A 14,589-nucleotide genomic window follows, 5' to 3' on the forward strand; every position below is an offset into this window, starting at 1 on the left:
AAAAAAAAAAAAAAAAAAAAAAAAAAGGAGCACCCAAGAAACTTGCCCTTCAAAGGAAGCGAAAAGAAACACAGAACAGGTATGTGTAAATCATATACCTGATAAGGGTCTCGTATGCAGAATATAAAAAGAACCTTTAAAACTCAATAATAGAAAAGACAAATAACCCAATTAAAAATGGACAAAATATCTGAATAGGCATTTCTCCAAAGAAGATATATATATGGCCAATAAGCACACGAAAATATGTTCAATATCATTAATCATTAGGGAACAGCAAAGCAAAGCCAAAATGAGAAATTACTTTATACCCACTAGGATGTGAGTTAATTTTTGTATACAGTGTGAGGAAAGGTCCCAACTTCATTTCTTCTCCATGTGGAAATGCATTTGTCTCATCACCATTTGTTGAGATGACTGTTTGTATCCAATTGAATTGTATTAGCACCCCTGTCAAAAATCAACTGACCAGGAATTCCCTGGCGGTCCAGCGATTAGGACTGGGCACTTTCACTGCCAGGGCCGGGTTTGATCTCTGGTCAGGGTTCTAAGATCCCCAAACCTGTGTGGCACGGTGAAAAGAAAAAAAAAAAAAAAAAAAAAATCAACTGACCAATATAAGTGAATTGTATGGTATGTGAATTATATACCTCAGTAAAGTTGATACCCTTCCCCCAAATTGATTATTCTTTTATTTTTAACAAGTGTTTTCTACATGTGCCAGATGCTGTGCTGAAGGCACACTAGTCTATTAAAATATTTGTGGGATTCACCTTCCCATTCTTGAAAACTTAACGGTCCTTCCAGCCTACCCTGGCTCACCAGCAGCTACCACGTTGCCCACAGTAATTCTGAAAAATCATCAGCTTGTTCTCAGTTACCCTGATCTCTAACCAACTCCTGCGGCCATCTGAATGTACAAGGTTGGGCTTATAAGCTCAGCCAAACATTTAGTTTTTCACTTATTCTTGCTCAACTTTTCCTGCCCTCTTCTGAGGGGAGCTAATCCAAAGATTTCACACCTTCTTCAAGCTCCCAACCTGATCCAAACATCTTCCCCAAACCCCCGGAAACTACTAATCTACTTCCTGTCTCTGTGGACTTATCTATTTGACTTTCATATAAATGGAATCACATAGTATATGGCCTTTTGTGCCTGGCTTCTTTCACTTCATTCATCCATGTTGTAGCATGTATCAGAACTTCATTCCTCTTTATGGCTGAATAATACTCCATTGCATGGATATACCACATTCATGAGTTGATGGAAATTTGAATTGTTTATACTTTTTGGCTATTATGAATAGTGCTGCTAAGAACATTCAAGTACAAGTTTAACAAAAAACCTCTTAATAACAAAATCCCTTTCAGTCCTCCCCTTACTTGACCTCTCTGAGGTTCCTGACACTGCTGACCATTCCTTCAAGAAATCTTTTCTTTAAAAAAAAAAAAAAGTGCAATATGCCACAGTTTTAAAAATAACAACATTAAAAGGATTACATATCATGACCGAGTGGAACTTTCCCCTAGAAGGCAAGAATGGTTCAACATACAAAAATCAATCAGTGTACTATACCATATTAACAGAATGAAGGGGAAAGAAAACCACATGAATATCTCAACTCATGCAGAAAAAGCATTTGTCAAAATTCAACACCCTTTCATGATAAAAATACTCAACAGACTAGGAATAGAAGGAAACTAACTCAATATAATAAAAGCCGTATATGAAAATATATACACAGCAAACATCATACTCAATGGTGAAAGAAAGTTTTTCCTCTAAGATAAAGAACAAGATAAGGATGGCTCACTCTTGCCACTTTCATTCAACATAGTACTGGAAGTCCTAACCAGAGAAATCAGGCAAGAAAAAGAAAGAAAAGTCATTCAAATTGGAAAAGAAGAAATAAAATTATCTCTGTTCACAGATGTTATGATCTTATATGTGGAAAACACTAAAGATTCCACAAAAAATCTGTTAAACCTTATAAACAAATTCAGCAAAGTAGCAACCTACAAAGCAACACACAAAAATTTAGTTGCATTTCTATACACTAACAATGAACAATCCCAAAAGGAAATTAAGAAAATAATTCCATTTATAATAGCACCAAAGAGAATAAAATATTTAAGAATTAAACAAAGAGGCAAAAGATTTATACCATTAAAACTATTGAACATTGCTGAAAGAAATTAAAGACATACATAAATGAAAAGACATCCCATGTTTGTGAACTCTAAGTGATCTATAGGTTTGATGCAATCTTTCTCAAAATCCCAATGACATAGTTAACAGAAATAGAAAATCCCATCGTAAAATTCTTAATGGAATCCCACAGGACCCTGAATAGCCAAGCAATCCTGAAAAAGATGAACAAAGTTGGAGGTCTCAAGCCTTTTGATTTCAAAACTTGCTACAAATCTACAGTAATCAAAACAGTGTGTTGAAAGATCACTGGCATAAAGACAGACATATGGACAATGAATAGAGTCCAGAAATAAACATTTGCAAATATAGTCCAGTGACTTTCAACAAGGGTGTCAAGACCATTCAATGGGCGAAAGACATTCTTCAATAAACAGTGCTGGGAAAACTGGATATCCATATGCAAAAGAATGAAGTTGGACCCTCACCTAACACTTTATACAAAAATGAACTAAAATTGATCCATGACCTAAATGTAAAATCTAAAACTATAAAACTCTTAGAAGAAAACGTAGGGGAAAAACTGTATTACGTTGGATTTAGCAATGATTTCTTGGATATGACACCAAAGGCACAGGCAACAAAGGAAAAAATAGATTGCACTTGATGAAATTTTAAGAATTTTGTGCATCAACAGGCATAGCAACAGAGTAAAAAGGCAACCCACAGAGAAAATATGGGAGAAAATATTTGCAAATCATATATCTGATGAGTTAATATCCAGAATATATAAAGAACTCCTACAACTCAACCACAATTAAAACAAACAAACAACCTGATTCAAAAATGGGCAAAGGGGACTTCCCTGGTGGTCCAGTGATTAAGAATCCGCCTTCCAATGCAGGGGATGCGGGTTTGATCCCTGGTTGGGGAACTAAGATCCCACGTGCCGCAGGGCAACTAAGCCCTCACGCCACAACTAGAGAGAAGCCTGCATGCGATGTAGAGCCCATGCACCACAACAAAGACCTGACACAGCCAAAAAAAAAGCTAAAATACATTTTTAAAAAACGGGCGGGCTTCCCTGGTGGCGCAGTGGTTGAGAGTCCGCCTGCCGATGCAGGGGACACGGGTTCGTGCCCCGGTCTGAGAAGATCCCACATGCCATGGAGCGGCTGGGCCCATGAGCCAGGGCCACTGAGCCTGTGCGTCCGGAGCCTGTGCTCCGCAATGGGAGAGGCCACAACAGTGAGAGGCCCGCATACCGCAAAAAAAAAAAAAAAAAAAAAAAAATGGGCAAATGAGTTGAATAGATATTTTTACAGACATACAGATTGCCAATAAGCACATGAAAAGATGCTCACCATCACTAATCAATAGAGAAATGTAAATCAAAACTACAGTGAGATATCATATCACACCCATTAGGATGGCTACCATCAAAAAACAGGAAACAGCAAGTGTTGGCAAGGATGTGGAGAAATTGGAGCCCTTGTACGCTGCTGGTGGGAAGGTATAAGGACACTAGTCAGGCTTCCCTGGTGGTGCAGTGGTTAAGAATCTACCTGCCAATGCAGGGGACACGGGTTTGAGCACTGGTCGGGGAAGATCCCACATGTCGCAGAGCAAATAAGCCTGTGCACCACAACTACTGAGCCTGCACTCTAGAGCCTGCAAGCCACAACTACTGAAGCCCGTGCACCTAGAGCCCGTCCTCCACAACAAGAGAAGCCACCGCAACGAGAAGCCCGCACACTGCAACGAAGAGTAGCCCCCGCTCGCCGCAACTAGAGAAAGCCTGCGTGCAGCAACCAAGACCCAACGCAGCCAAAAAAAAGTTGGTTCTTTGAAAACCTCAACAATGTTAACAAAGTTTTAGCTAGACTTTCTTAGTCTGGTCAGGCTGCTATAACAAAATACCACAGACTGGGTAGCTTATAAACAACGGAAACTTATTTCTCACAGTTTTAGAGACTGTAAGTCCAAGATCAAAGTGCCACTGTGATTAGGTGAGGGGCCTCCTCTAGGTCGCAGACTCTCATTATCTCATGTGTAAGGAGCCAGGGATTTCTCTGGAAGCTCTTTTATAAGGGCACATATCCCATTAGTGAGGGCTTTGCCCTTATGACTTAATCACCTCCCAAAGGCCCCCAACCCCTAATACCATGACATTCAGCATTAGGATTTAATAGACGAGTTTTGAGTGGACATTAACATTCAGAATATAGCACATACTTAGAAAGGAAAAAGAGAAATCTGCAAATAACTGAAAGCAGAAGTGAAAATGGGGGTCTTCCCTGGTGGTGCAGTGGTTGAGAATCTGCCTGCCACTGCAGGGGACACGGGTTCGAGCCGTGGTCTGGGAAGATCCCACGTGCCGCGGAGCAACTAAGCCCGTGCACCACAACTACTGAGCCTGTGCTCTAGAGCCCACGTGCCACAACTACTGAAGCCCAGGCACCTAGAGCCCATGCTCCACAACAAGAGAAGCCACTGCAATAAGAAGCCTGCGCACCACAATGAAGAGTAGCACCCAGTCGCCACAACTAGAGAAAAGCCTGCGCACAGCAATGAAGACCCAACGCAGCCATAAATAAATAAATAAATAAATAAATAAATAAATAAATAAATAAATAAAATACAGCTAAGAACATAGTCATAAAAAAAAGTGAAAATGGGGACATTATTACTGAGCTTTTTGAGATAAAAAGGGTTTATAAGAGAATATTCTGAACAATTGCACACCAACAAATTAGATAACCTAGAAGAAATGGACGAATTCCTTGAAACACACAAATTACCTAAACCAACTCAGGAAGAAACAGAAAATCCAGAAGAAACAGAAAATCCCAACAGGCCTATAACAAGAGATTGAATCAGTAATCAAAAACCTCCCAACAAAGAAAAGTCCTGGACCAGATGGCTTCACAGGTGAATTCTACCAAACATTTAAAGAAGAGTTAACACTAATTGTTCTTAAACTCTTCCAAAAAACTGAAGGAACAGTCCCCAGCTCATCCTACGAGGCCAGCATTACCCTAATGCCAAAGCCAGATAATGACATCACAAGAAAATAAGATTACAGACCAATTTCCCACATGAATATAGATGCAAAAATCCTCAATATTAGCAAATTGAATCCAATAACATATTTAAAGAATTATTCACCATGACCAACTAGGATTTGTCCCAGGGATTCCAGCGTGGTTAAACATAAGAAAATCTGGAAATTCCCTGGCAGTCCATTGGTTAGGACTCCTTGCTCTCACTGCCAAAGGCCCAGGTTCAATCTCTGGTCAGGGAACTAAAAGCCCACAATCTGTGTGGCACAGTCAAGAAAAAAAAAAAAAATGAAAGAAAGAAAAAGGAAATTCAATCAATGTAACGTATCACATTAGCAGAATGAAGGAAACAAAACTGCATGACGGTGAAGAGGCCATTTCACAAATCCAGCATCTTTCTATGATAAAAACTCTCGGAAAAGTAGGAATAGGGGCTTACCTGGTGGCGCAGTGGTTGGGAGTCCGTCTGCCAATGCAGGGGACACGGGTTCGTGCCCCAGTCCGGGAAGATCCCACATGCCGCGGAACGGCTGGGCCCGTGAGCCATAGCCGCTAAGCCTGCGCGTCCGGAGCCTGTGCTCCGCAACGGGAGAGGCCACAACAGTGAGAGGCCCGCGTACCGCAAAAAAAAAAAAAAAAAAGTAGGAATAAAGGGAATATTTCTCAACATGATGAAGGCTATTTATGAAAAACCCACAGCTAACATCATATTGAAAGACTGAAAGCCTTCCCCTTAAGATCAGGAACATGACAAGGATGCCTGCTTTCACTGCTGCTATTCAACACTGTACTGAAGGTTCTAGCCAGAGCAAATACAGTTGACCCTTGAACAATGTGGAGGTTTGGGACACCAACCGTCTGACCCGTCAAAAACCCACACGTATAACTTTATAGTTGGCCCTCTGTATCAGCGGTTCTGAATCTGCTTGTTAACATTTTATCTCTTTTTGTGTGTGTGTTTTGCCCCTCTCACGCTCTCAATACAAGCCAGGTCTCCATTTGGCACTGGACCTTTGTTCCTGTCATCCCTCTACCCCAGCTCAGCCAGAACAATTCCTTGCCCCCCACCCCGGCTCACTTGAGATTGTCCAAGTAGAATCTGGATTGTGAGGTCTCCCGAGCCATCCTCCTTCGTAGAGTATCTACTTCACACCACGAGTTGGCACTGCAACAGGTGCTCACTTTCTTTTTTTCAGGATCTTAGTTCCCCAACCAGGGATCGAACCCACGCCCCCTGCAGTGGAAGCTCATAGTCCTGACCACTGGACCGCCAGGGAAGTCCACAGGCGCTCACTTTCAGGTCTTGTCCTAGAGTCATACGATTCCTGCCCAATATTTGAGACAAAGGATAGTCATTTTTGCTGGGTAAAGGGACTATGGTGGAAGCAGGGACTTGGTTGACCTTCCCTAAAGGTGAAGTCAGGAGAGGATCAGTTTGACGAGTTCCCTCCTGAGGGTCAGCACCCAAGCAGAGCTTCCACGTACCACCTTAGGAGATGTCCGTCCTATGGCTGACCTTGAAGGATATCCCACCCGCTGCAGTACGCTGGGGCCCCCTAGGCAGTCCCGAGAGCTGGCTGGGCCTGTTGGCAACTGCCTCGTCTTCAGCTCTTGCTCTGATAATGCTCCCTCTCTGCATGTCCGCCTCTAAGGTGTCCCTGGGCACTCTTCCTCTGGCAGGCAGCTCTGCAGTCTGCACATGGGGGAGGCGAGGCAGCCCCGACCCACCTTCCAGCCTTTGCACCACAAAGGCGGGCTCAGACTCTACAGCAGGCAGGGCCTGGAGGTCAGGGGTCTGGATGATGAGAACCTCAATAAAAATTCAAAATGTCCCAAATTCCCTGGGTTGGCATTTGTCCTTCTTTTCGTTTTGTTTCCCCTAGAATGATCTCTTAAAGAAAGAGTCTCTGGGCTTTCCTTCAGAGAAGGGAGGAGAAAATATAACTGATGGGTTTGCTATAATGTTCTGCTAATCTTGAAAAACGTGTAAAATCACAGAGCTAAAAGCACTGTTTCTGATGAATTCTGGTATAAAGCAGAATTACAGTGTAAACACATTTAATTTAAAAACATTAAGAGGCAAAAGATCACATATTACATAATTTACATAAAACATCCAGACTAGCTAAATCTGTGGAGACAAAAAATAGATTAGTGGTGGCTTAGGGCTGGGTGGGAGGGATAGAAGGATAGATAACTGAAAGGCACAGGTTTCTTTCTTTTTTTTTTTTTTTTTTTGGTGGTACGCGGGCCTCTCACTGCTGTGGCCTCTCCCGTTGCGGAGCACGGGCTCCGGACGCGCAGGCTCAGCGGCCATGGCTCACGGGCCCAGCCGCTCCGCGGCACGTGGGATCTTCCCGGATCGGGGCACGAACCCGTATCCCCTGCATCGGCAGGCGGACTCTCAACCACTGCGCCACCAGGGGAGCCCTGGTTTCTTTTTGAGGTGATGAAAATATTCTGAAATTAATCATAATGATGGTCATACATATACATGAATATACTAAAAATCATTCAATTGTACACTTTAAATGGATGAATTATATGATATGTGAATTATATCTCAATAAAACCGTTTAAACACAACATTGTACATCAACTATACCCCAAGAAAAAATTTTTAAAATCTGTTTAAAAAATAAACCTTCAGGGGACTTCCCTGGTGGCCCAGTGGGTAAGACTCTGCACTCCCAATGCAGGGGGCCGGGAGGTTCGATCCCGAGTTGGGGAACTAGATCCCACATGCACGCCACAACTAAGAGTCCACATGCCACAACTAAAGATCCCGAGTGCAGCAACTAAAGAGTCCGCATGCCGCAACTAAGACCTGGTGCAGCCAAAATAAATAAATAAATAAATTCATTCATTCATTTAAAAAAACAAAAACAAAAAAATACCTTAAGATGCTCTCTTTGCTGAATTCACCATGAGAATGAAGACTATTTTCAGCAACCAGACTGTCGACATTCCAGAAAATGTCAACATCACTGTGGAAGGACACACAATTATTATGAAGGGCCCCAGAGGAATCCTGCAGAGGGACTACATCAGTATAGAACTCAGCCTCCTTGGAAAGAATAGGAAGGGACTCCAGGTTGACAAACAGTGGAGAAGAGAAAGGAACCGGCTCCAGTTCATGCAGTCCCAAGTCCAATACAACACATGATCAAGGTTGTTCCACTGGGCTTCCATTACAAGAGTACGTCTGTGTATGCTCACTTCCCCACCCACGTCTTTATTCAGGAGAGCAGGTCTCTTGTTGATGCTGGAAATTTCTTAGATGAAAAATCTGCAGGGCTCATATGAGGCCAGGCATTGCTTATTCAGTATCTCAAGCCCAGGAAGTGATTTGCACTGACTTTGCATCAAATTCAGCTGCTTTGATTCAGCAAGCCACATAGTTAAAAATAAGGGTATCAGAACATTTTGGATGTTATTTATGCCTCTGAAAAAGGAACAAATCAGGCTGATGAATAAGATCTAAGAGTTGTCTTGCTATGGAAACAAGAAGATACCAAATGATTCCCAGGACCTCTTTGTGATATCTTTAAAATGCAATGAAACTTATCTATTGGGAAAAAAAAAAAAGAAGTCTCACCCTTGTGCTCTGATCAGCTGAGTGTCCTGTGACTTGCTTGTTATACTCAAGGCTGAAACCCTCACATCTTTGCATGGTCATTTTGTGTTGATGCATCTCACCACCAGGGGGGGCTTATTCTATCAATATTATCTTCTGTCCTAGACATTAGAAAGTCTTCTGGATGCAGGGTAATTTGGGGGAAGGAGAGGAGCGAATGTGCCAGCAACAATGGTAAATGTAGGGAATTCCCTGGCGGCCCAGTGGTTAGGACTTGGAGCTTTCACTGCCAGGGCCCGGGTTCAATCCCTGGTCCGGGAACTAAGATCCTGCAAGCTGTGCCAAAAAAAAAAAAAGTCAATGTATTTTGGGTGTGTTTCCTTGAGCAAGTCATTTCATCTCTCCTCTTAATTCAGCCTCAATTTCCTCATCTGTAGCAGAGAAAGAATAACTCCATTTTACAGTCTTTCAGAGCTGTAAGAATCTCTTAGCAGAGTGTCTGCTGGCAGCAGGGGGGGCGGGGGGCCGCTGATACTACTGTTATCAAGTGGTTGGAGTCCAGTGGACACCCTATAGGCCCCAGGTCACCTTTACCCAAGTGATACTCTGAATGCTCTCGCCTATGGCACGAGGCCCACATCACTGTGGTTACGAAAGGAGGATCAGTTGCCAGAGAGTCACAGTTTGGCTCAGGCCAGGCAGCCAGGACTCCAGTTCAGGACCCTGACTACAAATGCAGTGACAGCTGCTTATCCTTGGAGGAAGTCCTGTCCCCATCAGGATACCAAAGAGCTGGCATGTGAGCCAAGCTTAGAAAAATGACCCAGAGAAGACGAGAAAGAACTATGCCGGCTTCAAGACAAGCCTGGGAAGGAATTTCTGGGGCCAAGGAGCAAGTAGACCAGTAGAAGGGCGCCCACAGATGGGGGAGATGCATAGAAGAGTCACTTAGGACAGACTTACAGTCAAATAGCATCATGACTCCATGCTTCAGACATATAACAAAGACGAATAAAATCTAGTCAAGATAAAATCTACTCAAGATAAAAATAAGGAAGACCTCTTTGTGAACCAGACACAAGCAGAAGTGGTGAAAGGGGAGACACAGGGGCCTGCGCTGGGTCCAGTGAGGGGCTGGTGGCTGGGTGTTTTTCTTCAGCTTCCATGGGGTAGCTGGGAGTAAAAGCACTGGTGTGCACAGCCCCCGCAGAGAGTGCTCAGCCATAGTAAAGGGGAAGATGAACAGAGCCTCCAGCCTAGCAGCAACATCCCTAGGAAACACCTGGGAAAAGTCTCACGTGTGAGCACAAGGTCAGGAGGTACATGAGGAATGTGTTGATGGAAAGTGAAAAAGGGCAACAACCTAAATGCTCAACAGGAAAAGGGGTGAAATCAGTGGTGGTGTATTCACACAATGTAATACTCTCCAGCCATTAAAATGGATGGGCCTGAGCTACATTTGTCAGCACGGCTAGAGCTGGCCAAGGCACGCGTCTGGCTATGCTGGCATTCTGGAAAGGAAATGGGCACAGTCGTTTCAGATCGTGAGAAGTGTCAGGGGTAGATCAGGGAGAGGTGAGAAGGTGATGGGAGAGGTGCTAACTTCTATCAGGTGTGTCGTTTTGTTTTTTGTTTTTTTTTTTTTGGCTGTGCTGCCGGCTTGTGGGATCTTAGTTCCTCCGACCAGGGATCGAACCTGCTCCCTCAGCAGTGAAAGTGAGGAGTCCTAATCACTGGACCGCCAGGGAATTCCCTACCAGGTGTATCAGAGAAGAACATTACATGCCCCTTATTCCTCTGGCTTAGAATTCTCTTTTGCCTTTTTCCTTTCCATTGGGTGGGTTTGGAGCTCCCCGGAACTTTCTTTTCTCTAGGTGCTAATGGAAAGCTGGTATTGAGTTTTGAAAATGTTGCAAGAGAAAAGGAATTTCAGGAATTTCCTGTTTCCAAGCAGCAGAGGGTAGACACCATTCCAGGTCATAAAATTGGTTCAAAGACTCTTACCTGAATAACGTATGGAATTGGGAATAGTTATGAAAGTTCTGCCCAGAAGAGAAACTTGTTATTTTCTGTTACTAAAAACTGTCCTTGGGAATGACATATTGACATGTGCAATAACATGGAGAATCTCAAAAACATTATACTGAATGAAAGAAACCAGACACAGAAAAGCACCCTATATCATTCTGTTTATGTGGAGCTCTAGAAAAGCCCAGTCTACTCTATGGTGACACAATGTCGGTCAGTAGTTGCCTGGGGTCAGGGGTGGAGGCAGGACAGACTGGACAGGGTCAGGAAGGAGCTGCCTGGAGTAATGGAACTGTTCTGTATTTTGATAGTGCTGGTAGGTACTCAGGTGTAGACATCTGTCAAGCCTTATCAAACTGTACAGTTAGAATGCACGTGCACTTCATTATTTGTAGACTATACGTCAAGAGAGTTTGTTTTAAACAATTAAAAAAAAAAGTCCTTGGAAGTATTTCTACAAGGTGGGGGAGGGTCTTTTTAAGACACTCAGACTTATTTTCAGATCTTGTAAAAATAACCTTTAACTTCTAAAATATTTGTTATTCTAGGGAATTCCCTGGCGGTCCAGTGGTTAGGACGCCGTGCTTTCACTGCTGTGGGCCTGAGTTCCATCCCTGGTCGGGGAATTAAGATCCTGCAAGCCACGTGGCACGGCCAAAAATTTTTTAAAAAGAAAAAAAATTTGTTATTCGAATTGGTTGTTACACTTGATAATTGTTGTCCTGGTATTGATATTAAAATAGCAATCAATATATCAAGTGACATCCTTGTATTCCTAAAAGATACGCACGCGCACACACACACACACACACACACACACACTCACATTCTAAGGATGAAAACCGGCAGTTCCCTTTTCTCTATATATGTATGAATATGTAATAAAACCCATGACTCTGTCAATCCCTTGTTCAAACATGAGTTTGAACGTCTTTTAGAGGCCATATAGCAGAATGACCAAGAGTATAAATCTCTAACCAGGTTCAAACTCTACCTCTGCCCTTTACTTAACTTTTCTCAGTCACTGTATTAGTAACATGGGAATAATAATAGTACCTACTTCATGTTGTGAGAAGTGAATGAGTTAATACATGTAAAACACCCAGATAAGTACCCGGCTCTATAGTATATAAGTCTGGATAGGCTAGTTATGCTGTAACAGCAAACAACCCCACAACCTTAGTTGTTTGAAACAATAAAGGTGTTTTTAATCGTTTTTTACCATTTTATAATTTATTTTATTAGAAATTGCCAGATTCATGATGCACACTTCTCAAATAAAATTAGATTATGATCATTAGCATGATTCTAAACATGCTAATTTATAGATAAAGTAATGCTAAAGTTAAGACAAATTTGAGACATATCATTGAGAAGAAATAGGAAAGGATTTTGAATTTATAAAAGCACAAGTTCTACCCCAAATTTTGCTACAGGTTTTTCTCTGATCTTGGCAAGTCGCTAGCTCCATGTGTCTTAGTGTTCCCATCTGTAAAATTGTGGTCATGATCCTTGACACTGCCTTTCTTAAAAGAGAATGTTATGAGGATGAATAAGGTAATGGCTTGTGGTAGAAATAATAAAGGTTTATTTCTCACTCATGCCACACATCCATCACAGGTTGGAAGGGAAGCACTGATCACCCTCAGTCACTCAGGAATTCAGGCTGATGGAAGCTCAATTTGGACACATGCTTCCATGATCACCAAGGCAGGAAAAAGGGATGTGGCAGATCAGCACTGGCTTTTAAATTTCTGCTATCAAAATCTCATTTGGCAAAAATAGCCACATGGTCACACCTAACTTCAAAGGGGCAAAGACCATGTGTCTAGAAAGGCGGAGGACCAGAAAAATGTTTGGTGAAAAGCACTAACGACTACCATGGTTAACTTTTTTATTTTTTTGGCTGCACCTTGTGACATGTGGGATCTTAGTTCCCCCAACCAGTGGAAGTGTGGAGTCCTAAACACTGGACCACCAGCAAAGTCCCAACCACTGGACCACCAGCAAAGTCCCAACCACTGGACCACCAGCAAAGTCCCACGGTTGACTATTATAATTGAGTTTTAAAGTAGGCAGAGGAGAACTCAATGAGGAGGTGACATTTAAGCCAATGCCTGAATCACAAAAAAGGGGAAACTAGGAGAGCATTGTGTGCAAAGTCCCTAAAGCAGGAATGGGCCTGAAGCATTTGAGGAACAGGAAAATGGCTCAAGTGTTTGCAAAATGGTGAATAAGAGTGAGAGCTGGCAGGGCTGGGTCACACGGGCCCTTGAAGGCCATGGTAAGGAGTCTGAATTTTACTCCAAAGTGTACTGGGAAGCCACTGTTTAACCAGATAACATGGTATAATTTTTATAAAGACCACTCACTCTGCTTGCTCTGGTGGGATGGGCAAGTGTGGCGGAAGGGAAATCAGTGAAGAGGCTACAATCCAGGTGAGAGATGCCTGTGGTGTGGACCATACTGGTCTGGGCCAGTATTATGTTGTGTGGAACGCACGGTCCCTGTAGACTATACTGACAGAGGATTAAGACAGCGTAGGCCTCGGGCTAGACAGTGAATGTCTACCACTGCCCCATATAATTACGGCCTGCTTTTGATCCTGTCTTGTTGCTGAGGATTGAAAAGAAGACATTTACCACATCATTAGCCACATATCAAATGCCAGAGGCTGTGTTGATATATTCTAGCAAAGAAACAGCTTCTGAGGGACTTCCCTAGTGGCACAGTGGTTAAGAATCCGCCTGCCAATGCAGAGGTCACTGGTTTGAGCCCCATGCTCCATGCTTCAACCCCTGTACTCATAATGTGGGGTGACTTGGGGCTAATGTGTGAATCTGTTCGCCACCCGCACTCATTTCTTTGGTGACCTTATCCATTCTCACTGCTGACAATTCCCAAATTTTCATCTCCAGATCCATATGTTTGTACCAGGCTGCAAAATTAGTGGGGAAGGAAACTGGCCAATGGGCTTTACCCATGAGGATCTGGTCGTCAGGTTCAAACGTTCAGAAACCAAGTTATGCTGCAGAGCAACTAAGCCCGTGTGCCACAACTACTGAGCCTGCACTCTAGAGCCCGCGTGCCACAACTATTGAAGCTGCTCGCCCTAGAGCCTGCGCACTGCGACCGCAACTACTGAGCCCATGCGCCGCAACTACTGAAGCCCACGCGCCTAGAGCCTGTGCTCCGCAACAAGAGAAGCCACCGCAATAAGAAGCCCGGGCACCGCAACGAAGAGTAGCCCCTGCTCGTGGCAACTAGAGAAAGCGTGCATGAAGCAACGAAAACCCAACGCAGCCAAAAATAAAAAATTAAAATAAAAAAAAAAGAAAATCAACGTGTACTAACTAAATATATATGTTGACTCGCAAATGGAAAATCAATTTATTAATTTATAGAAGCAGATCGACCTTTACTTATTTTTGCCCATTTGCTAGTTTTAAAAGGCTCATTGGTTTGATTCTGATTATAAAAATAATGCATGTTCATGATAGAAATTTTCAAAAAATCAGAAAATACGAAGAACAAAATGAAAATCATCTATAACACCCATAATAACACTTTACAACTATCTAGATCTGTGTGGATATAATTTTAGAACTATTGGGATCATACTATATATACTTTTGCATCTTACTGTCTCTTATGTTTATATGGTAAGCATTTTGGGAAAAGAAAAACGTGTAGGCCTTGTCATTTCTTACAATATATTTATTTTTACCACCCTGGGAACTACTTTTTTTACGGCGTCAAGGTCCATTACCAGA

The 14,589-nt window shown here is 42.7% G+C and overlaps 1 pseudogene; it reads left to right on the plus strand.

Moving 5' to 3' along the window:
• The first annotated feature begins 8,143 nt into the window (after nucleotides 1-8,143).
• On the plus strand, nucleotides 8,144-8,688 carry LOC103090907 (60S ribosomal protein L9 pseudogene; annotated as a pseudogene).
• The last annotated feature ends 5,901 nt before the right edge of the window (nucleotides 8,689-14,589 follow it).

This window comes from Lipotes vexillifer, unplaced genomic scaffold (assembly GCF_000442215.2).
Source record: "Lipotes vexillifer unplaced genomic scaffold, Lipotes_vexillifer_v1.1 scaffold426, whole genome shotgun sequence".
Taxonomy (NCBI): Eukaryota; Metazoa; Chordata; class Mammalia; order Artiodactyla; family Lipotidae; genus Lipotes; species Lipotes vexillifer.